General features: G+C 27.9%; 1 protein-coding gene across 1 annotated transcript in view; it reads right to left on the bottom strand.

Moving 5' to 3' along the window:
* Positions 1-15,108, bottom strand: part of LOC113561127 (protein CEPU-1-like) — a 146,241-nt gene that overhangs the window by 65,550 nt on the left and 65,583 nt on the right. The gene's annotated exons all lie outside the window — the stretch shown is intronic.

The following is a 15,108-nucleotide window of genomic DNA, read 5'->3' as shown; positions in this document are numbered from 1 at the left end:
AAACGAATTGATTTTTTTTTTACAATAGGGTAATATCAAATCAGATTTATTTGACTGCATTCAAACATAAAACGTTAATGATTTTTAAAATAGCATCTAGTAAATTTAAGGAACGAAGGTAAGTAAAAACTGTATTGATAACCTACGTGATCAATGGAATGAGTGAAAATATAACAATACCCCGTAAAGTTATTACGTGCTCCGACCATTCTATCGATAACGCGCTGATAATCTTAATTAATTTAAACTTAAAACTTAACTAAACAAACAAAAATAAACGGATACCGCAGATAAAAAATAACAACCACGAATTCGTAAAAAGGATAATCATTATACAAAAAGGCAATAAACAATATGCAATGATAATAACGATGATGATATTATAATATAGGTTTTTCGCGTGGTGTGTTTATGTTTCCAACATAAAATTAACTCGGAACTCATCGAGTATGGTATATACTATATAGATAGGACAAAAAAAAAACTTAACACTCATTCAGTGTTACTTGAGATAATAAATTATTTGCTCGTTAGATTATACTTTCGAATAACATCAATTTTTTAAATATCTTTACCTAGCGTTGTAACCCGGGATTGTAGGTAGCCGATTTGCAACACGTCATAAACATGACTCGATTAATGTGTAAGTAATCTAATTGAAATGCAGTTTAGTACATTAAGTTACAATTAATATTTTGTATAAACAAATAAAAATTGTTTTATCTGCGTATTGTGTGTATCTAGAACGAAAAAATCAACATTTTTTGAAATAAATGTATTTATTTTAACACAAAAACAATACGTTTTGCGCCTGTATTTTCAATAATTGCCAGAATTCCAGATTTTGATCGAATTTGGTACGACATGCATTTTTTTTTGAAACTTGAATGTTTCTTATTTTACCTTATTACCTAATTATAAAATCATTCCTCGAAAATAAATTCTTTACAGTACGCCGTAAAAAAAGTCTATCTCACATCCAATTAAAACAAGAATTCCCAGAGGAAGTGACCTATCTTCTATACTTTACTATACATGTGTATTATAATTATATAAACCTTGGACATGCTTACAGATGAGAGCAACACTTTAGTAGCTATATTTACTGACTATACAGAAAATCATTATTAAAACGTTCACTGTCATTCATGTAGATATAAATATAAAATAGTCAATAGATAAATAACATTAACTTCATAGTAAGAAAATATTCGACAAAATATTCATAAAAAACATTAAAAAAAAAATATTAATTTTTGATATCTTTGAACAAAACAGAATCAAGCTAACTTTCGACTTTTATACTTGTGGCGTCCTAAAGTCCAAAAACTACTTGACAAACAAAATGCTTGGTTTTGCATATAAGTCTCTAAGCATTTCTAGGCATATAAGATTCGAATAGGGAGGACCTACCAAGTACCAAACTATTGAATATATTTTGTACATAACTGTACAAACATTCCAAGCAACTATGTCAAAGCATATTACCGATGCAACATTGTGGTATGCACCTATAACATAACATATGTCAATGTCCTTCATTTATAACCTATAGGTACTATAACTAAATTAAGTAAAAATTTTCCATTATAAAAAATCTCACACCGAACTAATCAGCATTCTCCTGATATTCTACAGTATAATATGTACCGTATTCTATATTATTTAACAATGCACATTAAAGTTTTTAAATTATATCGATGAAAAAATGTGTTAATAAACTAAGAAAAACTTTCTGAGAGTACTTTTGATAAACCCTTTAAGTAAGCTACAAGCCTTTAACAAATAAAAAATATTTATGTTTATCAATTAGTTATCATAATTATTCAATGTCGATATTTAAATAGTTATTATTATAATATAATAGTATACGAACAAAAACGAAGATTCGTTGAAAAATATTCCAAACACGCGGGTATTTGGTCGTTTTATGTAGGTATTCAAAGACTTTGGGTTCTTTTTGCATCTAAATTGGTTTTCGATCGACTGTGTTCAGTTTTTTTTTTTTATTATTATTTTTACTTTACAGCTTGAAAGAATAGTTTTCCTTCAATTTTCCCGATGAACAAGTCGTTATTATTATTGTTTTGTTTTTTCACCCGATGCTCTTCGCACCAAAAACTCAAGCAATGGCACAATTTGCATGCTTCCTGGTTTCGTTTTTTAAATTTACGATTAACGAGAACTTTTACTCTTACAAAAAACGCACGAATCGAATTAAAATGAAGAATTATTTAGTTGCGTATTGATACTAAAATTATTTTTATCAGCCGATAACTTGAAATTATAAATACGAATAAGTGTAGTACAGTAGAACCTCGATTATCGGTGTTCGCGATTAACTGTGCTCATTCTTCCGAAATTTTAAAAATAAGTATGAACTGTAGATGTATTATGTATAACATTATTATATATATTTCTAATTAGAATTAAATAAAAAAATTCAAAAAATCTTATATATGTATGTATTTATAATTATAATTAAATAAAAATTTTCAAAATTTCATGATTATAAAATTGTACCTATGTATTTCTTTCTAATTATAATTTAAAAAAAATTACATTATTATAAAAAGTCTCGATTAATCGTGGTTTTCACTTATCCCTGTGACCCCCTCCCCACCATTACCCCTCTGGAGTATTCCCGATTTCGATAAAAATCGAAATTTTAACTTGTAGTTTATGAGTTATAAGTATTTCAAGTTTATGTTAACAGTGTGGAAAGGTACGAGGATACCCTGCAAAATGTTGGTCTACTAATCCGCTTACCTTAACTTTAAATACTTGTAACTAGTTATAATTCATAAACTACTTGTCAGAATTTTGATTTTTATGTATTAAAAATATTAAAATACTCAAAAAATATTATGCTTCAGAATATAATATTAAAAATGTATATAAAAATCCTTTTAATTTCTTTGATAAGCTCACAGCAAAGTTATATTATTTTTAGGTAACAATAATGTATTTTTATTTAGATTATTCATACCTAATTATAATATGTTTTATGTAATTTCACAAAAATTACAAAAAAAGTACTTGCACTTTAAAAAAAAATTAAAATATTTTGCAGTGTATGTGTGCTTAATACATTTAACGTTTTAGCTGATAATGATATATATTTATATAAAATATATTCATTGTAAATGAATCATTAAACGCGAGCTCCTTAAATTAAAATAAATTTTCAGAATTGTTATATTACATTCAAGCAAATTATTGATTTCTTAAAATTAATTGAACACATACAAAATTTACATTTTGAAATTTCTTTCACCACTTCAACATCCTTCCCCCTTAGATTTTATTACAGTCTTATTGTTTTTTGATGACTATATAAATAAATCCCCATTGTAGGTAAATATATTATATCACATAACGTAAATGTGTTAAACCAATAAGGTTGTAATTTACACTTAAATGCAATAATAATTATAAATAATTTAATTTAATTGTGACAAAGAGGGTATTAAAAATAGAATAAACATAATTAGAAAATTGTATTTTACATGGAAAATCAAAACGATGAAATACACAACGCTGTCACCACAAATGCACTATGTATTCATTATAAAAACATTTCAATCTACTTACATCCAAACAATCAATCACAGCCATTTTCCATTTCCAGAAATCAATTATTTCCTATTTTTTCAATGTCTAAAAGTACTATACCTGTCTACGTTTAATACGATTGTGTTTCAAGTCGTAACTCATGACTCATGAGTTAAAGTGGTGCACTTTCAAACTAAAAACAAACTTGTTAACCAATCCAAAAGATATTTTAAAAACAATAATCGTAAACTAAGAACCTTTACATATAACTATTTATAACTTTTATATGAAAGGAAAATATGAACTTTTGTTGAAACCGTGTAAAACCATTAAATTATTTAATTTGTAGATAGGTATAACAACTATACAGCATAGATGATAGCTGTAATAAAAACAAAATAATTCCTTTCGAAAATCATTTCAACAATTTAATTTTAAACAAATTAATATATTTTATTGATATTAAAATTATTCAAGGAAACTGAAAAACGCGTATAGTATGGTAAGTTATTATTGTTTGCCTACTATAGTTGTGCCCAAAGAATTGGGAATTCAGTTTCTTCGTGTTCTTTTCTTTTATTATTATTTTGTTCAGGTTCAAATAAAGACAACGTTGTTAAGGCGGAAACAAAACTGCGTAGGTATACAATGTAAAACATCAATGAAAAAAATACAACTAGTTTTGAGGTGGTATTTATATTTTTCGAAAATTTTTGCTTGCGATCTTTTCCCTCTTTTTACTTCTGGGCCATATTATTTCACCAACGTTTCCGTTATATACGACCCTCTCTGCGCATATAATTCAATCTCAAGGTACTATATTTGAAATGCGTAGTCATTATTATACGTGCTTATTATTTTCTAGGAGTTTGCGTAAACCTACACCGAAAGGAACGGGAAATGGTTAACGTTGATTTCCTTGATTTTCCTTTGGAATAAATATACGACATTGTAGAATACTATATATATATATATATATATATATATATATATGTCAGAATGAGCGATAAAAGTTTCAAAAATAATAACAAATAAAAACCGAGTTGAATCGTATTTTGGCATCACGTCGGATGACCTAGTGCGCTAATCTCATACGGTTTATTATATATTACGGGATTAAAATGAAATGACATTTTTTAATGTACTCGGCGAGCCTAGAAATTCATCGCATTCTAAGTTTTTTTAAATTACATTAAATTAAACACTAATTCGACGATTTTATTATTCCAAAAAAAAAAAAAAAACGTAGATCTACTGTTAAGAGCAGTAAAAGAGGATGATCCCGTCGCGCGTCGTCACTTTCGCCACAAATACGCTACTCACGTCATCGCGTAACTGCAGGACCGATACGTATAATACTTACACAGCTAACGTTATATTATTATTATTATTACCTATAACGCTGCAGTTACCTATGTCATTCCAATCGACAGATTTGTAATTTGACGAGTTCCCCGACAATTTGCTCTGACATTGTCAGAAGTGAGCGTCGGCGAATATTCCGCGCACGTCGCGCACCGCAGTGATTATTATTATCACATAATACATAACACGCGTTGGCAATAGCGTTATTTAATAGTATACGTTATACCTAATATATATATATATATGTACGCCGTGTTAAACCCGTATATACACGCGCGACGAGTGTGGTGATACCGCATACCGACCGGTGGCTGCGTGGACCGCCGATGGCCGGTGGTCGGGTCAAATATTCTGTGTGGTGGATTAAATTGTGTAATAATATTATTAAATACGGAATATTGCTGTGCGGGCAATACGTGCGCGCCACAAAACACGGCCGTGTACGGGACGACGACGCGGTGAAATGACTCGATTATACGAAAGTCAAATCGAATCGCCCTGTACAATAATAAAAATAATAATAGAGTTTATCTGATTTTAGCGGACACACTATATATCAATTTAAACGAGCAGCAGGTAATTAAGCGTGATCGCGAGTGAGTGGCAGCAGGGTCATAACTCTTAACGATATCACTACATCACCCCGTTTTTATTTATTCTTTTACGTTTTACTTCTGTGTGTGTGTGTGTGTGTGTGTGTTATAATTAATAATATGGTAATAATAAAGTCCAATAACACGGGTAATAACATTTTATGAATATTTGTCGAAATTGTTTTTAATTAAATCGTATTTTTGACATTTTTATTAAGCCGTATGTTTTGCCTAACCTGTTATTATATAGCGCGCAGTAAAAATCAAAACCGTAAACACACCGACTGCACTCAATAATATTAAATATAAATACTATCTTTTGAACTTGAAATTTTTATTAAAAAGAAAAAATAACTATTTGTTTAGTATTATAATATATTCGATATTCGATATTTTGGCAACCAAAATGTTTGTAAAACTGTAAAAGTATTCTGCTTTAGATTACGAAATTCAAAATATAGTTTACCATTTGGAGAACAATGACGGTGGTTTCAACAACAAACAAACAAAGTAAATATAAAACTTTAAGTTGCATAATGTAATAACTTAAATATTCGAAGATCAACGATTTCTAAAACAGTTTATACTTTTCTTTATTAAAATAATAAGTGTCCACTGTTAGACAATTCAACAAATATACATATAAAAATATTATACAGTAATGATATAATAAACATAAACAATATATACTATTATTTATATCATTGATATCTATAAAAACAAAATTTGAAATCATGTAAATAAACAAAAATATATTATGTATTGTGTACATTTTTATCAAAAAAACAAACGACGTAGATACGAAATAAGGTAATAATAACAACAAACAAAATTCATAAGAATTTCTTAATATTGAATAATAATTACATTCAGTTATGAAGTCATTTTTAGGCTTCGTTTTAGATACATGACTTCTTATATTAGCATGTGATTTGATAACCTGTGAATAAGTTTAAATTATTCATGGGGAAGGGTGCTGTTATATGGTGGGTTTGACCATATATTGATATGATAGTTTGAATTTTCTTCAATTTTTGTTTGTATTTGTTTTCTTTTTGGTGGGTGGTTGTTTTTTTCGCGGTTGTAGATTTTTGAAAATTTGACATCCGTGGTAATTGGTGGTATGATTTCTATTGTACAATGCACATGATCGTGACTTTTAGTATACAATATGTCAGTTTGGTGGTTTTCGCCTTGACAGACGATGCATCTATGATGGTTCTGTTGTGGCCATAGTTATGGCAGCTCGTATATTAGGGTGTCTATTTATCGATTAAAAGTCCTTCTATTTTTATTTTAACATAAATATTTGAGATAAATACTTATTTATTATTTAATGCATGTTATAAATAAAAAAAGAGAGATAATGATGTTTTGGTTATTATGTTATAAGAGCGTTAATTATTATTTAAAATAGAAAAACAGAAAAACACTAATACTCATTATTATTGAAGCCTTGTAGGATTTAATCTTCAGCTCTTTACGAATTAAGTGTAATTTACAATAAGTATAATTTATTATAAGAATTTTAAGCAAGTAAACACGTTAGAATTAATAATCCCTTAATAAATTCCCTTTGAAAGGAAAAGGAAATAAATCTAATAGAAGACTGACCACTGTTTGGTTAACTTAACTTATCAGTTATCAGTACATACTTACTATTTATTAAAATTACATTATAATACTAAATGTTTTTCAGAACTATTATAAAATAATTGATATTTTTCTAATTTTAAACTTCAGATTATATATTTTCCTATAGCCTAAACTATGATACAAGATATAAATCAGTTGATAAAAGATACGTGATATTTTCATGCTTAGATCCCTCTCGAAAATCAATACTAAAAACAAATCTTATGATTGGAGGCTATGTATATTACACGGCAACGCACTCACTTTATTCTAAACTTAGCAAAATCGCTCTGGTTTCTTTGAAGTCAAATTCGTTTCAAACATATAATTTTATAATATATTCACTACTTAATTATACACTGAATAAATCTATAGAATCTTCGTGACTATTATTCTAGTTAACTATAATGCGATGACCAGTTTTCTTAATCTTAGTTTATATGATATATGTAACACAAAACAAGTAGGTCATAGGTAAGTAGATAATCGAAAAATAGAGAGAAAATGTGTAACTCGGTGTATATTATTTTGTACCGCCGTTCTAAACGACACTGAATACGGTGAATTCCGAGTATTTGTAATAATTTCATATAAGATTTTGTAAAACAATAGTTGATTTGATAATAATTAATTTAATTTCATATAAGAAAATCATACCACTCAAAGTTCAACATGTTCATGAGAATAATACATTTTTTATAGTTATAATAAAACATTTTTACTATAATCCACTTATTTACATAGAGGCTTAAAAATGAGTATGAAATTAAACATTTAATATAAAAGGTCATAATTTACCCTTAGAAATTATAATGCTAAGTTTTTTTTTAAATTGAACCATAATGTTATGTATAATACATAAGGAAAATGTATAAGTGTTTAATAACTTAAATTTGACTGAATCAATACATTTTATTTAAAATTATATATAACCTTTAAACTGTTTTCTTTAAGTTCATTTTTTGTATTATAATTAAAAACTAAAACCATATGTGCCCTATATTATTTTAAAAATACGATGAATATTATGAAATATTCATATTATAGTAATAATATTTTTTAATAAGATAAATAAAATTACTTTAATTTGTACCTTTTTTTTTTATAGTATAAAATATAAACTACAACATTAAAGTTACCTCTAAACTAATAATAATACAATACTATTATATTCATAAAATATTTCCAAACCATAATTAGTTGGAAAAACATAATTTAAATCCTGAATAAAAAAATAATACAAATTAATGTATCACATTATCCCAAAGAACTCATAGGAAATCAACAGCCTCGATTTTCAAACAGAAAACTAGTAAAATATATCTAATACAAACAGTTCCATTCTATTTCATTTATGTAGTATAGTATATTCAAAATCTATTATTAACCTATTACATTTCACTTGTAGGTCTATGTAAAATAGCTAATAAATACTTAAGACTCCTATCGAAACTTAAGATTAATTAATAATATATATATATATATATTATACATACATAATTTATGCAAAAATAAAATATAACATTTTTTTTTAATGCTAAATTTATCAATAATGTTTATAATATATTATTTTAATGATGTTTTTTTAACTGGTTTCATATTTTTATGGATCATTTGGTTAATTTTTATCAACGAAGATTTTTTAAGTAAAATATGATGATTTGAATTTAGGAAGTCAAGATAAATGTGCTATTGAGAAATCAGCATTTTTCGTCTTTCATATTCCATTATTTTATCGATTGTTTAAAACGAAATACAATTTATTACAATGATGACTGATGAAAAAATTATTATAATATAGAAATAAAAATAAATAAATATTTAATCAGACAGTTATTATTATTATTCCAACGAATACAGCACAGTAATTATACGAGTTTTATTCGTACGTGTAATCAATGTAAGTAATGTTATTTTGTTTTGAATGCAATGATCGAAAAAAACAAAGAAAAAAAATACAATCAAAATGTCGTCGCTTGGTAAAGCAGTTTACAGCATAGTTAAAAAAAAGTACAAAATCTGAAAATAAATTAGATTAAATACACAGATATTGAAATCTATACTATTTTTAAATATAACATTGCCTCTTTTCCGTGATTTAGACATTATTACAAGTTCAAATAAATAGAAACGGAAACCTCCGAGGGCGCAGCTCTCTCATTTTCATATCACAATGGTCCTCTGTGTGCCTGTCCCTGTCGTGACCCACGGAGCAGTGGTGGGGTAGACAACAACCATCGCCTGCCCGTTACTCATGAACCAAACGAACACGTAGTGGAGATAATTTAAACGTAACAATTCTTGAGTGAGTATTATATTATATTATATTATTAATTATTATTTATTATAATGTATACTACTGTACTGCGGCTGGCTTCAGCTCCTTCTTCTGTCTCCGAGCATTGTATGTATATAGTACTATCGCGCGGACGGTGCGAAATGAACCGTACAATAATACAAAAACTGACCATATAATATACTATACACATAATATGCTACATTTATATTATTATAGTGCATTAAAATAACGAGTCAAAGGTCACGACGCAAATAAATTGGTTGTCGTTTGGGACGGCTATGCAAGGGGACGTATGAAAGCCTCGGGCTGAGAGAGGCGACGAGAGTCGTTCACTCGGAGGAAAGTCTGAAGGACACACGCACGCGCCTCGTAAGCCTATCGTCGTAACAATATTATACGAATTTACCTGGTACGCGCGAGACTGCGGGATATTAAAAGCTCGTTAATTTATTACATGGACCAGCGTTGGAGCTCGGTGCATTTAATATTATGTACTTGCAGTCGTAGTAATATATATATGCGCATTACTCGCAGTAAACGTCTACACGCCATATGAGCTACCCCTGTGTACGTATATTGACTGAAGAGTGTAAGTGTCTCGTATATTATACTTGTGGTAATAATATTTAACGTCGAGACCAGTCTGCGTTTGATCTAGTGAGCATGAATATGATATACATACTTAATACATATATACAGGGTAATTCACCAAGCTTGCTCATCCCTATTTCTCCCTTTAATAATGAATTTATTCAAATTCTGATGTATGGAATAGGTAAAAGCCATATTTTTAAATTGTATTGAGATTTATTATACAACTTAAAGAGTGTCCTGTGGAGATACAAACTTCTGTTTTTCAAATGGAACTACCATTATTACAATTTTTTTTTTTAGAGAATATTTTTTTTTAACAATTTTAATGCATCCAATTCAAAATTATAACGAATACTCGTAAAATAATTATAGTAAATATATTATGATAGAAGACAGATGTAATACCTAGTAACTATATTTTAGTGTTTATTATATTTGAATCATTTTTTATAAATGTTGACAGATTAATTAACTTAAATTTCCAAATCACCATAGCTCCATACCTTCTATACTTACTATTATAAACTTCATATATTATTTTCTACAAAAACTTAAATGGCACGAAAACTACTAGTTTGAATTTTTTTTTGGTACGTCAAAATTTTTAGAAAAATATATCAGCTGCTGAATAATTTACAGTGGAAAAGAGTGATTCTCATTTGAAAAACAGAAGTTTTATCTCCGGACACTCCTTAAGTAGTACTAAAAATGTCAAGAATTTAAAAATTTAGTCTTTAAGAGCAATTAAAAAATCTAGAAAAAAAATCAGATTTTGAATAATTGTATAATTAAAGAAAAAAAGGGTAAACATGCTTGGTAAATCATCCTGTGCAGTCGTCATTACAAGTCCATTGTTATTTCCATGACCCCGACAAAAGTTATCGAACGTGAGGTGAATATATAAGTATTATATATGCAACGAATATATTTTGTGATGTGTTTATATGTGGCTATCAACGTGTTTTCTTATATACATTTGGTCTCTACAACCGAAACAATAAACAATATACATGCTAGTAAGCAACTATGGTTATATTTTCCACCATATGGCTGAAAGTGTAAAAAAAAAATTATTATAAAATGTTGTATATGCATTTAGTTTATTTTCCTCTTTTTTTATACAAACTTTAAGTACCTTATAACTGATTGTATAACACCATAATATTATAGAAGTTAAGCAACTGATACTCGTATTGATAATTTCGACGATTTTATATGTATGCTGTGAATCACGGATGTAAGCGATAAAATGTTAAGAAACTTTTGTGTTTTTGATTATCAGCTCTTTATTTAGGTTAATTGATCAAATTAATAACAATTATTTTGTTTAAAGTTGTAACGTAATGTTTTCTACTAATTTCTGTAATATAATCTGACACACATATTCGATTATTCACATATCACCCACGATTTTAGTATGACCAATGGGTAAGTCTGTTTCATAATAAAAAAATTAATATAATTTATAAATTAACAACCATAATTAACTTAGTTCATATACAATATTATGTAATATTCGTGTATTTTTGTTAGGAATAGGTAGTTATAAAAAAAAAACATGTACCATATTGTGTGGTATAAGCAATTTATTCTACATTATTAATGAGCTTATTGAGCTAAATTATATGTAATAATTACTTACTGAGAAAGCATGCTCAAGTATTTTTATAAAGAAATATATTGTTAGAAATTTAAAAGCATAAAATATATCGTAAAAACGAATAGGTAACTTAGAAAAAATCTTGACAATTCAAAATATATATTATATTAATTACAGTAATTAACACTCCGTTATTTGCTCGAGTTAACAATTACAAGTTTCTCAAAACTCTAAAATAATAAAATTCAAATGAATGACAGTCAAAAATAATAATAATAATAATAATAATAATATGTAATAAAATTATTAATGTTAAATAATTATAATTATCTACCTAATAATCACTTTTATTATACAATAATATTTTAGTGTACACCTATTTTATGGGCTTAGCTTTTTAGCTAGTTTACCAAGTAACCAACGTGCCGTTTAAGAATTCTTTTTATAACATTTTTGTTTATGTTCTCTGTAAATCGGATAACGTTCCTCAAAAAGATTTACAGAACTTAAACAGGAAAGTGTATTATAGTAAGTTGTAGTTTTATAACCTAACGTCGTTTTGAAAATTTCAAACAACGGTATTTCTTTGAAAAACATAGTACAATCTCATTATTTTGTTTTCGTTTCAAGATGACATGGTTTGAATAATTATCAATAAGTTAAGGGTCGGTGTGTTCACTATTCAGTGGAAACCATTTTATTGTTTCTCAGAAAAATTTACATAATATGTATTATATTTACTACTCAAATAAATTTATCGTAACTTATAGAACAGCATATATTTTAACAAAAGTTTCTATTCTACCACAAAATTGTTTATTCAAACAGGATATTTTATAAACAATCCGATTGATCATCACATAGCTATAGTAAACAAAATTATAAAAACAACGTATACGTTACATATTATATTATATACATTTTGTTGACTTAAACATTCACAATAATAATATTATGTCCTGTATTCATATTGTCCATAACATAACATAGGTACCTACAATACTGTTTTTATATTTTAATTTGTGTTAATTTGACTTTGGTAGTCTCATCGTATAAGTTAATTAACGGGTTTGATATTTTTAGAACAATTACTTATACCACCTTCGTGATAATATACTCGTACTACCTACTATGTTGGCAACCCGAAATTTTATAACAACGCCTATGATTTATATTCTTTTATTGACGTAATAATATATTAATTATTAATCTGTTTAATTATATGAAAATTAAAAAAGTTACAAAATACAAAACACTTGAATTGCGTTTTCAGCTTTATAAGTTTACGAGTAAAGTTTTTAATTGTAAAACATTTATTAAGTCATCACATTATATTAAAATGTGACATGCACATTGCACACTAACAAAGAATATTCTCTATTGTTGAATATCATCCGTCCACCGTAGTCGACATACTGTACGTAAGTACTTGTTAAAAGATAGAGTACTCGTTTCGAAAGAAAGTTTTAATAAATTTCCGCTGCCGCAAAAGGGCGTGTGTTACTGGTATGAGTTAAAAAATGTATCTCCAGAAGATGACCTAATTTATGACCAGAGAATTGATATTTGATACATAACAATAACAAGGAATTGATACTAATTAAAACGCGTGTTCCTGGAAATAATGGAAATAACACTATGTATAATATTAATTCAAGGTTCAGAACTTTAGTTTTTACATAAAGTAAAATATAAATTTAAAAAATAAAAAATTTAAATATAACAAATTTTTTGAATTTTAAACATTTTGCAGTTTTAAAGTATATTTGATATCTTATTTTCACATTTACCCGAGTAATTTATTGTGAACAAATAATTTGAACAGCCAATGACTAATTGATGAAATAACTTCAACGATTAAACTTAATAAACCAACAAAAAATGCTATTTTTTTAATTTATTTGAATAATTTATAGTATATTATTTTATTTATAGATACTTAACTTATTTGTATATAAAACAGTTCAAATGAAAACAATCTTTCTTATTAATTCAAATCTATTTTTACTCTGTTATTCTAATAATACGCTTATAAAATAAATGAATTTGTTAAAATAAAAACATGATTGTATAGTGCATACATAATAATCAAATGAAAATGTAATGATAACATTTTTAAACGTCAAAGAAATATAATAATACAAGTGCATGATTTAACATATTTATTGTTATAAAACTGCTTTAATATTTTTATTTTTACTAAGAAGGAATTCCTTCAACTACTAGGTCATTAGCTTAAATTGCATTTTATATATTATCTTATTTGAACTTCTTTGAATAGTGTTTACACGCACATAGTTAATAAGTAGTTGGGTACTTTACAATACGGTTTACATTTTAATATTACGAGTATTTAATATTTACTGGGTACCTTTGCCATAGAACCGTTCGACTTTTTTTCATTTGAGTAACTATTTTTATACCGCGACTTTTATCGTACCTATGCGTCATACGTCTAAGTTCACGTTTGTCATTTATCTCGTTTTTCACGCATTTTTTATTTTTATTCGATTTATTATGATGTTTTATTTTTATTTTTTAATCATATGATATAATATAATAAATACCATGCATGTTTACACATTGTTATATAAATATATAAATATATATACGGTATATTATACGGTGACAAGACCTTTTAGCAGTCGCAGCGTACACCCGCGTCGCCCTCCGACTGCGATCAAATTTGGCGTTTGCGATTAATTCCGACCAGCGGACGAGTGTCGCACAAAACAGCGACAGCGGTGACTGACATCACTGCCGCCGTCGTCACGCCACTGGAAAACATTTCGCGCGAGTGTATAATTGTACCAGTCATCGGGTTGCCGCTCAGGGGATTCACGAAATTAATTAGCTGAAGCGTGTAACACCCCACGTATTTATCTATTATATAAATGCGTTCGCGCGTGTGCGCGTGCGCGCAAGTGTGAGTGTGAGTATGTGTGTGTGTATGTGTTATGAAACGCTTACGGACGCGCTTGAATGCGTTTGCGCACTGTTAAATCAACAGCCATAATAATTATGGACTGTTAGTTACTTACACCGGTCCTCTGCTGAATTACATTACGACATACGGTTTCGTTAAGTTGAAATGCGATCATATACATTTGATGATGATATGTCATTTTTGCTGAGTATCGGTAGCAGTATTTATAGTGTTTTGTTTACTTACACATGCACAGACGATGCGCGAGATCAAAGCTCTGCAAATCTTCATAGGCGATATCTTAAATCGTGAATCGTGTGTCGAGCAAATCACTATAGAAAATAGATTTTTTTTCCGTGACAGACAGCCAGTCTTTAGCCTACATTATGACGTTGAGGTGTGAACCCTAAATACGAGTATATAGTTTTGAATAATAATATGCTCCGTGTATATATTCTTGTTGCCAGGTTGAAAATAAAACGACTTAGTTGTAACAAAATTGTTAGAGCATTGAAATCGCTTAGGTATGATCCGGCCTTAA

Source organism: Rhopalosiphum maidis, chromosome 1 (genome assembly GCF_003676215.2).
Source record: "Rhopalosiphum maidis isolate BTI-1 chromosome 1, ASM367621v3, whole genome shotgun sequence".
NCBI lineage: Eukaryota > Metazoa > Arthropoda > Insecta > Hemiptera > Aphididae > Rhopalosiphum > Rhopalosiphum maidis.
Note: the sequence above shows the minus strand (reverse complement) of the source record. Positions and strands in the feature narration are given on the sequence as shown.